Source organism: Lynx rufus, unplaced genomic scaffold (genome assembly GCF_022079265.1).
Source record: "Lynx rufus isolate CCGP_SWC_20201006 ecotype Redwood Valley unplaced genomic scaffold, mLynRuf1.p SCAF_2, whole genome shotgun sequence".
Taxonomy (NCBI): Eukaryota; Metazoa; Chordata; class Mammalia; order Carnivora; family Felidae; genus Lynx; species Lynx rufus.
Genome location: NW_025814834.1, coordinates 189574257 through 189589232, shown reverse-complemented (window position 1 = coordinate 189589232; position 14976 = coordinate 189574257). Strand labels below are relative to the sequence as shown.

Genomic DNA, 14976 nt, shown 5'->3' with positions numbered 1-14976 from the left:
AATATGAAAAATTCGAAAGATTGTTCAGTCTAAAAATGTTGAGCCTTTCTATTTTAAACTCTTAAAGGTATTCACTAAACAGAGAGAGAATAAGCTTTCAGAGAGGGCTGAAGTATTTTGAGGCTTTAAATTTAAACTCAGTTATATTTAGAAAGTCAAGATGCCACCTCTCTGGATCCTGTATCTTTATCTTGGGCATTTGATTCATGTGCTTTGCCTGGTGTAATTCAAAGCAAGAGATCCTACCATATCCCTGAAAAGTAAACATATCAGAATGTACTGATTACCAGAGGAATGTCCTACTGTACTGCCAATGAAAAGATGGAAAGCTGTAGTCTCCCACTGCTATAGCTGTTTAACAAAATAAAAATTACCTGTCTGGTCCCCAAAGTCAGTCTACAAACCACTTTATAAGGACCAATTAATTCTATTCCATTCTTGAAAATCCTGACTCAAGAGTTCACAGTGAAACCTAGAGAATCTATTAAATAAAAGTATGTCAGGAGATTCTGATGTACAACTTAATTCAGGAACTATTGGTTTAGGACAAGGATAGCAGAAAGGTTCCATATCATTTACCAATTATGCTCAATTGTGCTCAACAGGTAATAGCTACCTGCAGTGCTACACCGAGGTCATGCCTAAAAACAACCTGAAATTAGTAGTTTGCCACAGACATAAATGATGGGGAAGTGGCCACATGCAAACCATCTAGCTGTCATCTGTGATTGAGACTACTGAACGGGCTTTTTTTATGGACACTTTTGGGGTAAGAGAAGAAACTTAGATCTGGATTATTTACTTTTAACTGGCAGAAGCTCTGGCTGATTCTGGGAGGGTAAGAAGCAGTAAGAATAGGCCCACTGGCATATGTATCAGTATTTTCCAAAAGTACTTATTAAGCTTCCCAGTATTATACAGGGAAAAAAAGATAAAGTTTCTGCTCTCAAATTGTCAATAATCTTCTGTGACAAATGAAAATTCTACACAATTATATAAATTTGGTTCAGAAAAAAAAAAGGTGGTTGTGCCCTGAGGGGTTCCACTTTAGGTAAAGGTGGAAGCCAGTAGAACATGGAGTACCATGCAAAAACAACTATAATTTTTTGATTCAAGAGGAAATCAACTGTAGGTTCCTCATCAGTACATGACTAAATTAACATGTTAAGATTTCACTGGCTGCATTTTCCAGGGGGAAAAAACAAAAACAAAAATGGGAGGTGGGGAGAGGCTATATATAATCAAGGCATGACCCACTGGAAGGCAAATGATCTGCTTTATATTGTTTTGTATACATCTAACATTCGATTGCTCGCTCATAGGGGGCCAGGTATATACCAAATTAACTTTTCTATGTCCCACAATGCTTAGCTCATGTTTTGTACATAATACTCTAAAAATGTATGAATTGGTGTAAAGAAGGACAACTCTTACAGATATTTCAAAAAGAACAGTAAAAAAAACTTGGTACCGAGACATGAAGGATCAAAGGAGCAGACAGGGTGAAATTATGCCAAAAAGTAAGGGGAGGGGGGAATGTGTTAGGTTAAAAGAGAAAATAAACATAATAACCAAATGTAATATGTAGACATTGTCTGGGTACTGATTCAATTAAAAACCAACTGTAAAAAGACAAACAATTGAAAACATTTTATTATAAACTGGTTGTTAGCTAACACCAGGAAATATTGTCAACTTTGTTATACACGATGGCATGTGATTATGTGCCAAGATATCTTTAAGAGATGTATACTAAAGTTTACAGAGGTGAAAAGATTTTCTTTAAAATAGGCAAAAAAGAAAAAGACAGTTGAGGTATATGTGACACATATGGTCAAATCTGTGATGGATAAATAGGGATTCGTTATATATTATCTACTTTTGCATATACTGAGCAATGCAGTTGTGGACCTTCCTGTTACTTGATCAACACTGGCACTGTACAATTAATTCTTTTTCTTTTCTTAGATTTCAGGAAGCTTAAGAATGACTAGTACTTCTGAAGAAAACAGCCTAGACTCAATGAGAAGAAAACAGGCATTCATTTGTTAGCTCTACTAATAGGAATCTCTCTGAATCTACTCAAAGAACTTCTTGTAAATTAATATGAGAACTGAATATGAGCCAAGAGAGTGACTCAGCTGCTAAAAAGAAACCAAATACAATCTTAAACTTCATTAAAAGAATAGTACCCAGATCAAGGAGGGTAGCAGTCCCATGCACTCTTCACTGCTTAGTTCACAACTGGAGTATTGTGCTCTGTTTTGAGCACCAAATTTTAAAAACACTTGCAAGCTAGAATGCTTGCAGGGAGAGATATCAGACCAGTGAGGAGTTTAGAAGCCCAATGTCAAGTGTAGAATGACTGAAAAAACTAGGTGTGTTTAGCATAAAGAAGAAAACACTTCTCAGTCTTCCATGTCACCTCAACCACAGAGACCCCCAGTATAGTATTTTCCAGAGGATTTCAAGAGTTGGTAATAGGCATTCCACTGCCAGATAAGTTTAAAATAAATATTGTTTTCTCTAACAGATTTATCAAAATGTTCAATATCCTCTAGTGCTTTGTGATTCTTTAAGGATGGTCAGTATTTCCCAAATGTGACCATCTGTTCATTCATACAACAAAAATTCACCAAGCCGCAATTATTTGCCAAACACTCCTCCAAATGCTGGGGATACAATGAACATTTTTAAGATTCTGGAGCATACCTTGTAAAATAGCCAACCTGAACCTCTTGATATTCCTCTAACTTCCATTGTGCTTCCATATCTCTAGGTTTTTTTTTTATTCTGTCAGCCTACAAGGTCCATCACTAATCTTGATTCAAACATTATCTCCAACACAAAGCTTTTCTGACCATAAGCAAAAACTCTCTTTTCAACAAGCCAATGGCTCCTTCTCTGTATTCGTTCTTTGTGAACAGACTATGCCTTTTAATCACCTTCAGATCTCTCATAATGCCCAGGACAGTGTCCTGCATGCACAGGTGTTCAAGAAATATTTGCTCAATGAATAATCATTGAACTAGTTGAAGGATTATCTTGTTAAAGAACACAAACTAGGTCTCTACTGTTCCACACAGGACCAGAAAAGAAATGAAGTTAAAGGAAATTTTGCCTCAGTTAGAGCTAATGACAATCTACCTTACAGGTATCAGTGACTACAGGTGTTCTAAGAGTAGCCAAAGGACTATGTATCAAGTGCTTTAGTGGGAAATCTCACTGGTCAGAATGATTAATTCTCAAGATCCTAGGAACTACTGTATTTCTCACTATCACAGATAAAAGGAAACTTTTGATATATTTGTATCAATATTAAAACTAAGCTTAAATACCCTTTCATTTACTGCTATAGTGAATATATAATGATGCCTGTTATGTGTTATTTACAGTGCTAAGTATAGAGGATAAATAACAAAAGACACTGTCTCCATCCTAGAAGAGTCAATATAAGGTTGCTCCCAAAGCAAATATGAATGCCTAGGTCATTTACCTCAGTAAGAAATGCTCCTTAGATGAGGAAATTCTTTAGATAAATGATTTTCAATATTTTGCAGGCAGAGAAATAACCATGAAGCCATTAGCTCTTCTTAAAGACATCTACTGAAACCACTAAATACATTAAGTTCTTCAAAAAAACAAAGCTAGCCATTCTGCCTTTTTAGTCAAAAACTAGAAAACAGAAGAAATTCCAGGATACCTCCATATGACAAGGCTTATCTCTGCAATGTCACTCCCAAACTAAAACCTGTAGTCTTTTACTTGTGTAAGGACCCTTTAACTTGTGTCCCCAGCATTTAGTACATTGCCCAACACACAGCAGATGGTAATAAATGAGCAAACATGTGAGAGAAATTAATGAGCCCAATGTCCCTGGATGAAAACAGTATCTTAAAGAAGCACTAACAAGTGGTTTTTCTTATTAGAAACCTGCCAACAATACAGTACCAGACAAGTAGATCTTAAGTCTAGTTTTCATTATAAATCAAAGTACTATTTTTAGGTCACTTATTGATAAGTAATTACTGTAAGTAAACCTAAGGTCTTGGTTGCTTCTAGGGAACTAAAACTAATTCCTTAATCAGCAGAGTTAAACGACCAAATTGTAATGCAGAGAAAAACCCAAACACTTAACACACTCTCAACTTGACCCATAGATTATAATAAAATAATTTATTATAAAACTGATTTATTAACATAACTGCCCAAAAAGAAAAGTACTTTGGGGCACCAGGGTGGCTCAGTCAGTTAGGTGTCTGACTTTGGCTCAGGTCATGATCTCATGGTTCGTGGTTCAAGCCCTGCGTCAGGCTCTGTGCTGACACCTCAGCCTGGAGCCTGCTTTGGATTCTGTGTCTCCTTCTCTCTCTGCCCCTCCCTCCCTCCCTCACACTCTTTCTCTTTGCCCCTGCCCCACTAGAGCTCTGTCTCGTCTCTCAAAAATAAAACGTTATAAAAAAAATTTTAATAAAAAAAGCAAACTTTGATAACACCAAGTGTTTAAACTGCTCTTCAAAAGTGTTATGATTCACGTTTTTCTAAGTTCTCATATAAACCATAAAAATCATCCTTGTTTATTTTTTCTGATTATAACAATGGTATGAGCTCACTGTAGAGAACTTAGAAAATATAAACAGGTTCAAAGGAGAAAATAAGGACTACCCATTGTAACGGTTTCTTTCAGTCTTTTTTTCTATCCAGTTATAGCTTCTTTATATACTATCACTCTTCCTACCCACTGGGCAAGAAACGATATCCTAACTATGATAGTAACCCAAATAGCCACAGTAGATTCATGTTCCAGGTACAATTTCTTATGTCTAAATTTTACAGATACGTACTTCCATAAAATAAGGCCAAATCTGCTATTCTGTAATTCTTTTTATTTTGAGATGGCATGTGCGTGCACAAGTGGGAGAGAGGCAGCGACAGAACAAGAGCGAGAATATCCCAAGCAGGCTCCACTTGCTAGATCGATCTCACGAACCATGAGATCATGACCTGAGCAGACATCAAGAATCGGATAAGCCACCCAGGCGCTCCACTATTTCGTAATTCTTAAAAGTGTCCCTTTTGATTCTGTCTCCTCCTTGCCTCCAGAATTCTACAAAGGAGACTCAAGTAAAAATACATCCAATGACTGGAAATGGACCCAAATTTAACAAGGGAAGAAGGTATTTTCAATAGTTTTATGTCCCTCACTCTGTTATTGTCACAAGACAAGTTCTACTCCAAGTAGCTCAGGTCCTTTGGGGTCCATAACTTTTAAGTTCTATCTCAAAAACCCAAAGTATGTTCTTAAAACTTTCTCAGTTTCTACTAAACAGTACAAGACCAGAAACAGAATGCAGGATCTGGGTCCCAGTCTCTGCTCTACTAAACAACTGGAGTGACACTAAGTCTTAGCCTGTATCTCATTTTCTCTATTTGTCAATAAGCATATTACTTGCCCTACCTCTATTACTTGGCTGGTGGGAGGTTCCAGAATCCAACAAATTAGAGAAAATACTTTTCAAAAAGTATTATTCAAATGTAAGATGAATATTTTTCCAAAATACACATCCCCTATAATAAACTATAAAAAAACATGACTTCCCCATTTCAAGGGGAAGGCAAAGATGCCTTTTCTGATGGTGATTCCTGTCTATTTACATGAGGATATAATACCTTCAACAGCTCCTTACAAAGGGTAGACAGGTAAAGCATGTCTTAGATTCACAGACCCAACCACACTAGCAGAAACTGAATCCATATATTATTTATCTCTGTACCATGAGTCAGTCAACCTGCTCCTGACTGTAGCATATCTGACTATCGTATATTTCCCGAAGTTCTACACCCAAACCACAGAAACTTTAGTCCTTTTTAACAATTTAATAAGCACCCACGTACCCACCAACTAAAATCTAAGATCTTAACAATAACTTATTTTTACCTCTCAACCCCATCTCTATAAACAAACAATTTAAAATTATTAGCAAGTTCTAGTGGTCTGCCCCCCTCATCCATTCCTCTCACAAATGTGTGTCAACATACAATAAGGACAGGTCTGAACTGTAAGAAAAATTACAATTCCAACTTCTGAGATCTTCAAATAAGGTAACATCAGCACTACAACAATCAGATCAATCTTATTTCCTTGATATCACTGTACTACTGTCCAGGTAGGTGAATTCAGTTACAGCTTTTAGCTGTACTGAAAATGAAATGTACTGAAATGTACTGAAAATGTTGTATACAGATACACAGAGTCGTCCTGGAATAATCAACTCTACAGTGTCTCTCCCATATGTGACCTAACTCTTCAGGACCATCTCTACATAGGAAGATTATGAAAAAATAGCCAATGCTATGCTACAGTTTGAATGTGTCCTCCCTAAAATTCATCACATGTTGAAATCCTAACCCCCAAAAATGATGGTAGTAGGAAGTGGGTCTTTGGGAGGTGCTTAGGTCATGAGAGTAGAACTTTCATGAATAGGATTAGTGTCTTATTAAAGAGGCTCCAGAGGGATCCCTTGCACCTTTCACCATGTTAAGGTGCCAGCTACAAAGGGGGCCTTTACCAGAAGGCAACCATGCTGGTGTGCCTTCATCTTGGACTTACCAGCCTCCAGAATGACAAGCAATTAACTTCTGTTACTTATAAACTACATAGTCTGTGGTATTTTGTTATAGCCGTCCAAACAGACTAAGCCAACATGCAAAGTTTGTAGAGACTCTCTCTAAAAACCCACACAAGGACTTTCCCCACCCCCAAACTGTTAGCATTTCAACTCAGAAGAGAGTTCTCTAAGATTATGTTCCGACAATAGTTCCTCTTATTGCATTCCATAAGCGTGAGTCCATTACAAACTACTTCACCCATTGACGATGGGAAGTAAGTCAGACAGGGCAGCATCAATGTAGGTCTGATTAGGCTAAAACGAAATCACTTCAGATTTATGGTAAAAATTCTTAAAGCAACCAGAGTGGTTTAGTTAATTATTAAAACTAGGTTTATTAAATGTGTCAAAGTAAGAGTTCTTATTGAATATGGTTCTAATCATATTCTTATTTATCCTATATTTTATCTTGTTACAGTACTAAAGTTTGACACCATATATGAATCTCATTTGCTTTCTGTTTCAGTTACTTTGTTTCAATTCTATAGAAAAGTGATAACCATTTTGAAAGACATCACATTCTCAGGTAATCAGTTGATATGTCAAGCAGAATAGCAGCCAAAGGTACCTAACTTAAAATAAGTAGAATGCCATTGTTATAAATATAAATACAACATCTGGCTCCACATAACAAAGCTATTTCCATATCCCAACAGATGGCCCATAGTAATAATGCTTTGCTGATCTGGTTATAACAAATTATATTAAATCCAAAATCCTGTATAGCAGATGCCTTTTCCAATTTCAGTATAAGTCAATCTCTTTAACCAAAAGACTGTGCTTTGGTTCTTGTGATTTGTGCACTAAAATCCAATTACACCAATTAAGATGGTCAAATTTTTTGACAGTTGTTATAAAATGCCACTGTGGTGTTTTCTGAGTTTTGGAGTGAAAGAGGGTAGTGTACCTCTATCTAGGACTGAAACACTAACTGCTGAAAATGGAAAACAAAAATTCAGTTATAGGAAAGCTAAGGAAGGTAAAAGTGAGTTTCTGCTGTCTTAAGCCAAGGTTTCTGAACAGTAACAACGTGGAAAGGTTAAGTGACTAACAAAGACAACAGTGAAGACCATGAAAATAATGCAATTTCTGAGCTGAGAGGCTATTAGCAAGGACAAACAAAAAATGTACCTGAAAGCATAAACATGTATCCCTGTGCACTACAGTATTAGGTTCACATTTTTTTAATGTGGACACAATGTCAACTTTAATTTTGCTGTTTGTTTCCCCAACATACTCAAAATCCAATCTTCATATTCTCGTCATGCCCCCTTACTTGAAATATTACCCTCCGTTAACTCCTATAACACAGTAAGCAGTACAAGGTAGTGATTAACAGCCATGGAGTTCTGAAAATAGACTGCAGGCGTTCAAATCCTGCCTCTTTCCATCCCTACCTACACAACCTTAGGCAAACTACTTAATCTCTCTGCGCCTGTTTCCTCTCTGTGCCTACAAAATTAATAAAAATAAAATCTTTCAGAGTTGTTATGAGAATTATATAAATAATAAATGTAAAGTACTTAGAACGCTTTCAGACCCACAGTAAGACTTCAGAAAATGTTAGCTATTACTATTATCACTACCACTATCATCATCATCACACACACTGACGTTCTGAAAGAAAAGGCAGAAATATGAGATGACTTATCTAAATCACAAACAAGTGACAGAATCTGGTTAAAAAAAACAACAACTACACACACACACACACACACACACACACACACACACGTGTTCATTTTAAGTCCTGAAGATTAAACATTAAAAATCACTGATTCACTGGGGCGCCTGGGTGGCTCAGTCGGTTAAGCGTTCGACTTCAGCTCAGGTCATGATCTCACAGCTCGTGAGTTCGAGCCCCGTGTTGGGCTCTGTGCTGATTCAGAGCCTGGAGCTTGCTTCGGACTGTGTCTCCCTCTCCCTCTCTACCCCTCCTGCGCTCATGTTCTGTCTCTCTCTGTCTCAAAAATAAATAAACATTAAAAAAAATTTTTTTTTTAAAAATTACTCATGGGGCGCCTGGGTGGCTTGGTCGGTTAAATATCCGACTTCGGCTCAAGTCATGATCTCACGGTCCGTGAGTTCGAGCCCTGCGTCGGGCTCTGTGCTGACAGCTCAGAGCCTGGAGCCTGTTTCAGATTCTGTGTCTCCCTCTCTCTCTGTCCCTCCCCTGTTCATGCTCTGTCTCTCTCTGTCTCAAAAATAAATAAACATTAAAAAAAATTTTTTTAATTAAAAATAAATAAATAAATAAATAAATAATAAAAAATTACTCATTCACTAAGGGGATTTCCCAGCCCCTCTAATTATCCAGAAATTCATATAAGAATCCTTTAAGTTAGAACAGCAGCACAGAATAATAGAAAGCAATGAACAAGAAGATCCAATGGACTAAGAAGATCCAATAGCTCCATTACTGATTTAAATTTACAATCTTGGGTAAATAAACTATTCTGAACTTCAAATCGCTCATCTCAAAAAATGTCTTGCCTACATTATAGGACTGGGAATGCTGTATGGTATACGTAAACCATTAACACTACATGAGTGTTCAAGGGCCGTGTCTTACTCATTTTTATATCCCTAAGGCCCAGCAGAATGCATAGCAGAGGTTACACTCTAAAAGAGGGGTGGAGGGCATCTGGGTGGCTCAGTCAGTTACACATAAGACTTCACTCTGGCTCTGGTCATGATCTCAAGGTCATGAGATCAAGCCCTGCAGTGGACTCCGTGCTGAGCATGGAGCCTGCTTGGGATATTCTCTCTCTCTCTCTCTCTCTCTCTCTTTATCTGTCTCCCCCTCTGCTCCTCCCCCAGCTAGGGCGAGTGCTCTCTTAAAAAAAAAAAAAAGAAGAAAGAGAAGAAAAGAAAAGAAAAAAATAAAAGAGCTTTAAGAAATTTTTTAAAAAATAAAAAATGAAGTAAAAGGGGTAAAATTGGCAGGGTGAGGATGAAGATGAAGAAATGGAAGGGTTTTTAAAAGTATAAGAAACTCAAAAATTCAATAGATAAATGAATAAAAGGTACCATATTATTCAGCAATAAAAGAGAATGGAATAGTGATACAAACTACAAGATGGGTAACCCTCGAAACATTATGCTAAGTGAAAGAAACCAGACACAAAAGACCATATGCTGTATGATTCCATTTATATGAAATGTCCAGAACAGGGTACAGACTTCCTTTTTGGGGATGATGAAATGACTAAAGATGATTGTGGTGATGGATAAACAACTTGATGAATATACTAAAAACTGTTAAGCTGTCTAAACCAGTGAACTGTATAGTATGTGAATTATACCTCAATAAAACTTTAAAAAAAGAATTAAGAAAAAAGTTTGCGAGAACCATTAAAGTATAAAGTCACTGGCTTTAGAACATGTTTGTTTCTTTTTTAAAGAAAAAACACCCGGGGTACCTGGGTGGCTCAGTCGGTTAAGCATCCAACTTTGGCTCAGGTCATGATATGGTGGTTTGTGAATTCGAGCCTTGTGTCAGGCTCTGTGCTAACAGGTAGGAGCCTGGAGCCTGCTTCAAATTCTGTGTCTCCTCCTCTCTCTGCCCCTCCCATGCTCATGCTCTGTCTCTCAATAATAAATAAACGTTAAAAACAAAAACTTGAGTTTTCTGATATTTGAGTAGCTCTGACATGTGGACAAGAATGAGACTGGCAGAAGCATTAATTAGGAGAAAACACTTAAAATTACCACCCCAGACCATAAGATCTCTATAAATCCTTCTGTGGAAAAAAAATCTGACATCTATTCTTATCCTTCCTTTTGAAATTCTAAGGTTAAAAATTACTTCCTGGTCCTACTTCAATAGTGTTTTCATCATGATCATTGTTTCTAAACTTCCAGACTACCTTTGATACCATGAACCATACTACCTCTCCTCTTCTTGGCTTCTGTAGCACTAAGGTATTTCCTGATTCTTCTCAGAATGTTTTACCCGTTAGCCTATATAAAACGACACCCAAAATTCCAAACTTCAAAGTTACTTCACCAGCATACTACCAACTTCCCATCACTCATCTGCTCACCTGTTTTTTACTTCCATCTGTAGCCCTGGTCAGTGAACAATCTACATTTTCATCTGTTAATCCTATAGCAATGTACTACTCTACTCAATTCTTCATTGTCTTCACTAAGGTTGGAAAGCAGTGGTATGGCTCAACCAAAATAATTCCTATGCTATTTCTAAGTGGCTTTGCAACATGGGGTACATTTTTTTCTTCTGAACAGTCTCTGTTTTTCTAACTGTTCTGCTTAAACTAGCCCCCATTTCCAGAGTCAAACGAGCGAAAAGAGAAGGCCATCAGGACTGGCAGGAAAGTAGCCTGCTACTGAAAAATTTATTGTACACAATCTAGTGTTGCCCATAACCAATCTTAGCTCATTTTCCTTCACAGTGATACTTTCCTGATTTCCCTATTATCAGTCATCCTCCCAGGACTCTAGGCTTTTTGTCTTTTAATGTTTTATTCGCATTCCTCCCTTTGCCCACAATCATTACTAAGTTGAAATTAATTTTTACTCACATATACATCTTCTTATATATCCTATACTTCTTAGGACAGTGTAATAACCAAATATAAAAGCTCAAAAATGAGACTGCCTGGGTTCAAATCCTGGCTCTGCAGCTTACTCTATGGGATTTGGAGCAAGTTACTTAACCTCTCTGTAGCTTGGTCTCGTCATAGGAATAGTAAGACCTTATTATGAAGATTTTGAGTTAAATACAATTAATAAGCTTAGAACAGTGCCTGGGAAACAGGAAACAATAAACGTTGGCTATTAGTTTATTCCCATAATCATTATGTCAGAACCTAATCTTATTCCTAAAATTCTCAAAGAGCATTCTAGTCAGTCTCCTTGCTCCAGAACATTCAGATAATACAAAAACCTTCATCGGGAACCATATGCATGATCTCAGTCCTAGTCGTTAGAACCCAATATGGCACCTCATCAAACTAAACCTTCCATCCTTGACAGATTCTCCACAAACACACCTACTCACCAATCCTGAACTCATCTGTCACTACTCACCAACACAGATTCTCTGTGCAGGCCAACAGGCTTAGTATCTTTTATAAACACTGTCACTTCTCCGCCTTTGTAAACACCCCTCCTTCACCCTCCTGGAATACATCTTCTTCCCTTTGAAAATTCCTATCTTTTGCAAATCTCACTTATACCTTGAACGTTGGTTGCACTGCTATTCCAACCAGGCGTTTGATGATGCTTGATAATTATGAATGACGTCTTACATGCTGTTTCCCCAAAGAAGTTGAAGCATTTGTAGAGACCACATATTTTATTCCTTGAGTCTCTTCACACAGACTACTTTGCACACGGCACAGTATTTTGCCGAAGTACACAAATGCTGACTGACTTACTAAAAAACTGTTTCAGAATGCATCAGAAAAACAGTCTCTATTTTCCACTGCCCCACCCAAACTTAGCATGATGAAAGCAGATAGAATCTGTATTTATTTTTATTTTGCACAGGAGAATACACTAACAGTTGTACCACATAAAAGGAAAATATATTCAAAGAGAACACACAATGCAAAAGAACAAATCAAGAAAAAGTGACAGTGCCAGCCATCTTGGAATCTGAAAAGTGACTTCAAAATATTAAGATTTTATTTCACCCAAACTAATGAACCAAAGAGAGCCAAAATAAACATGTCCTGACTCCATCCAAAAACTACCTAATGAAAGCATGACAAAGTCCCCGGTATCACAAAAATATCAAGAACAAGATTCACCTCAACTCCGAGAGACACAAAAAGAAAAAACAAATCCTCAGGTGTACATTAAAAAAAAAAAAAAAAAAAACCAAAAAACTAAAAAAGTCAATCACATCTATATATGCCACCAAAACAGAAATATGAAGGGAGTTACTGCTTTTCCACAAATATTTGCTATGGTCTGGGAGGAATAAAAGGCTTCTCTCACTGCTACTCTAGCTACCGGGAGCAATCTGTGGTCACACAAGAGCAAAACACAGGAAGATGGAAACCTTTAACCTGGAAGAGACATTAAAAAAACTACCCAAAACACATGTTTCAAAACCAGTTTCAAAATACAAAGCAGCGCAAAGGTACTCAACAGAACGAAAAGAAAAGTGAAATAAAAGAGCTCCCACGAAATATGTGACTCAGTGAAAACTATCTAGTACCCCCTTGCAAGTAAAGAGCAATGGATGGAATACTTTCATGACATGCACTCGTTCCAGTGGGAAGCAAAATAGAAGGAAAAAATAAAGTGAATGTCAGGAAAAGCCAAGATGCCCACCAACCTCTAACTCCCTGGCCAGCCCAACGCAGCTCATTCAGGAATCCAACTGAACTGCACAACACAGTTGTGAAAGGGACACCTTTGCCAGCCAAACACGCGCGCGCACACACGCACACACGCAAAGTACGGAGAAGTGAAAACTATACACCTCGATGCATCAGCAGCTAGAGCCCACTCTTTCAGATGAAGCAACAGAGAAAAGAACAAGAGCAGCTAAATGGAGAGGAGGAAAGACGTCTCTGGAAACTAAGCCCTGTCATGTCCCCTACTGCTCTCAATTTCCGAGAGTACAACTCTTGCTTTCTCCCAGCTAACCAACAGCCGGCCTCAGCAAAGCAAACTGACCCTAACACCTTCCACGCCACGGGAGGAAATCAGAGAGGAAAAACCACCGCGTAAACCTCCCTCCTCACCAGCTGCAAAAAATGGAGGGGGGAGGGGGGAGACACCCTACCACGTGGGCAGGATGCAACACACACAGGGCAGCAACACGTCCGCATGGAACGGCGGCCCCGGCCCCAACGCCGGCAGAGGACACGCCGTCAGGATGGGTGGGAACGGAGGCCCCTCGCGCGGGCCTCACCCAGAAGGGCACCCCTGAGACGCGACATATTGCCCGACCCGCCGGCCGAAAAGCACCCCAAGCCTGAAGGGAAGAAGCTGCCATGCCGAGGTACGGGGCCAGCCCAGGCCAGGGGGCAGGTCGCGGAGAGGAAGAGACGGCCGCTGTCCTCGGACTCGGCGCCCCCGGGAACCCCGTCTGGCTCCCCCGGGCCCCGCCTGGGGGAGGGGCCGGAGGCGCGGAGCTGCCGCTTCCCGGCTGAGGGGCAGCAGCAGCTGAGGAGAAGCGCCGCGGGGGAGGGAGGGACCCAGCCCTCGCCACCCGCCAAGCCCCAGCCCGGGCCCGGGCCCCCTGCCCCGCCCGCCACCCACGCCGCAGCGCGGCCGCGGCCGAGAGAAGGGAGAGGGCGTCTCGCGGAGGGCAGCCCCTGCCTCCGTCCCGGGAGATGCCCCAGCCCCGCCTCCTCGCCCGCCGCCCCGGCCCCGCCGCCCTGGCGGCTGGCACTCACCTCAAGGCTGCGCAGGCCGGGACGGCCCGGCCGAGCCCCCGGCCGCTGCGTGCGTCTCCGCCCCCGGGAAAGATCCCAACGGCGCCTGGTGCGAGCGGCCGAGGCCCCGAGCAGCGCCGAGAGCGGCGGCGGCAGCGGGAGCAGCCAACATCCGGGGCCGCGCACCCGGAACTACTTCCCGACCCGCTCCCCTCCCGCCCCCGCCGTCGCCCCCGCCTCTCGCGACGTCGCTGCGCCACCGGCACGGCGTCAGCGGCGTCCCCTCCCCTCCGCGGTCACGGCTGCCGCACCACGCGCGGGATCCCTCCGCTGGGACAAGTAGTGCCCCTCGAAGAGGGGGCCTCTTCCTCGGCGCGGCGGGTGTTTTGGAGCGGCCGGCAGCTCCGAGGGATGTGGGGTCTCTGCGCATCAAAGTGGAGACTAGGAAGTGTGGGAGAGGGCTGTGGACAGCAGGGACCTGCGGCCTTGGACCCTGCTCACAGATTTCTCAGACCCCGTGCTCCGGAGGGTTGACGCCTCGTGACCTTGCCCCCCACCCCTTCCCAGCCGCCTCACCTCACAGGCCCCTCGGCCTCTACGGGGAAACCAGACCCCTTTTCCAACTTTGCACACCGCGAATTCTACAGGCCCCAAACAAGGGCACCTTGGACCTTCGGCTCACCCTTCCTTTTAGAACCTCCCAAGTCCCGGGTTCTAGGCCCATCTCTGCCGAGGCCATACCCTGCCCTAGCCTTAGTTTCCTTCTTAAAGCAGCTGGCATTCTAAAGGCCCTTCTTGATTCTAAAGTTAGTTGTTCAGCTTATGGTCCTTGCTATCAACAGGTGGAGCCTACAGAAGGGCAGTTTGGACGACTTGTGAACTTTGGAATTTACCTCTACGTCAATCTTCACTGATTCTTTCTCTAAACTATTAGCACTGCTAATCTGCCC

The 14976-nt window shown here is 40.9% G+C and overlaps 1 protein-coding gene across 2 annotated transcripts in view; it reads right to left on the bottom strand.

The window, feature by feature from the left end:
• The window catches only part of FOXJ3 (forkhead box J3), a 149938-nt gene extending 135764 nt beyond the window's left edge, over positions 1 to 14174 (bottom strand). For both annotated transcript variants that reach the window (XM_047083141.1, XM_047083143.1), the window contains exon 1: positions 14048 to 14174. The gene's annotated coding sequence lies outside the window, so the exon portion shown is untranslated. The remainder of the gene's footprint in view (positions 1 to 14047) is intronic.
• Between the last annotated feature and the right edge of the window lie 802 nt (positions 14175 to 14976).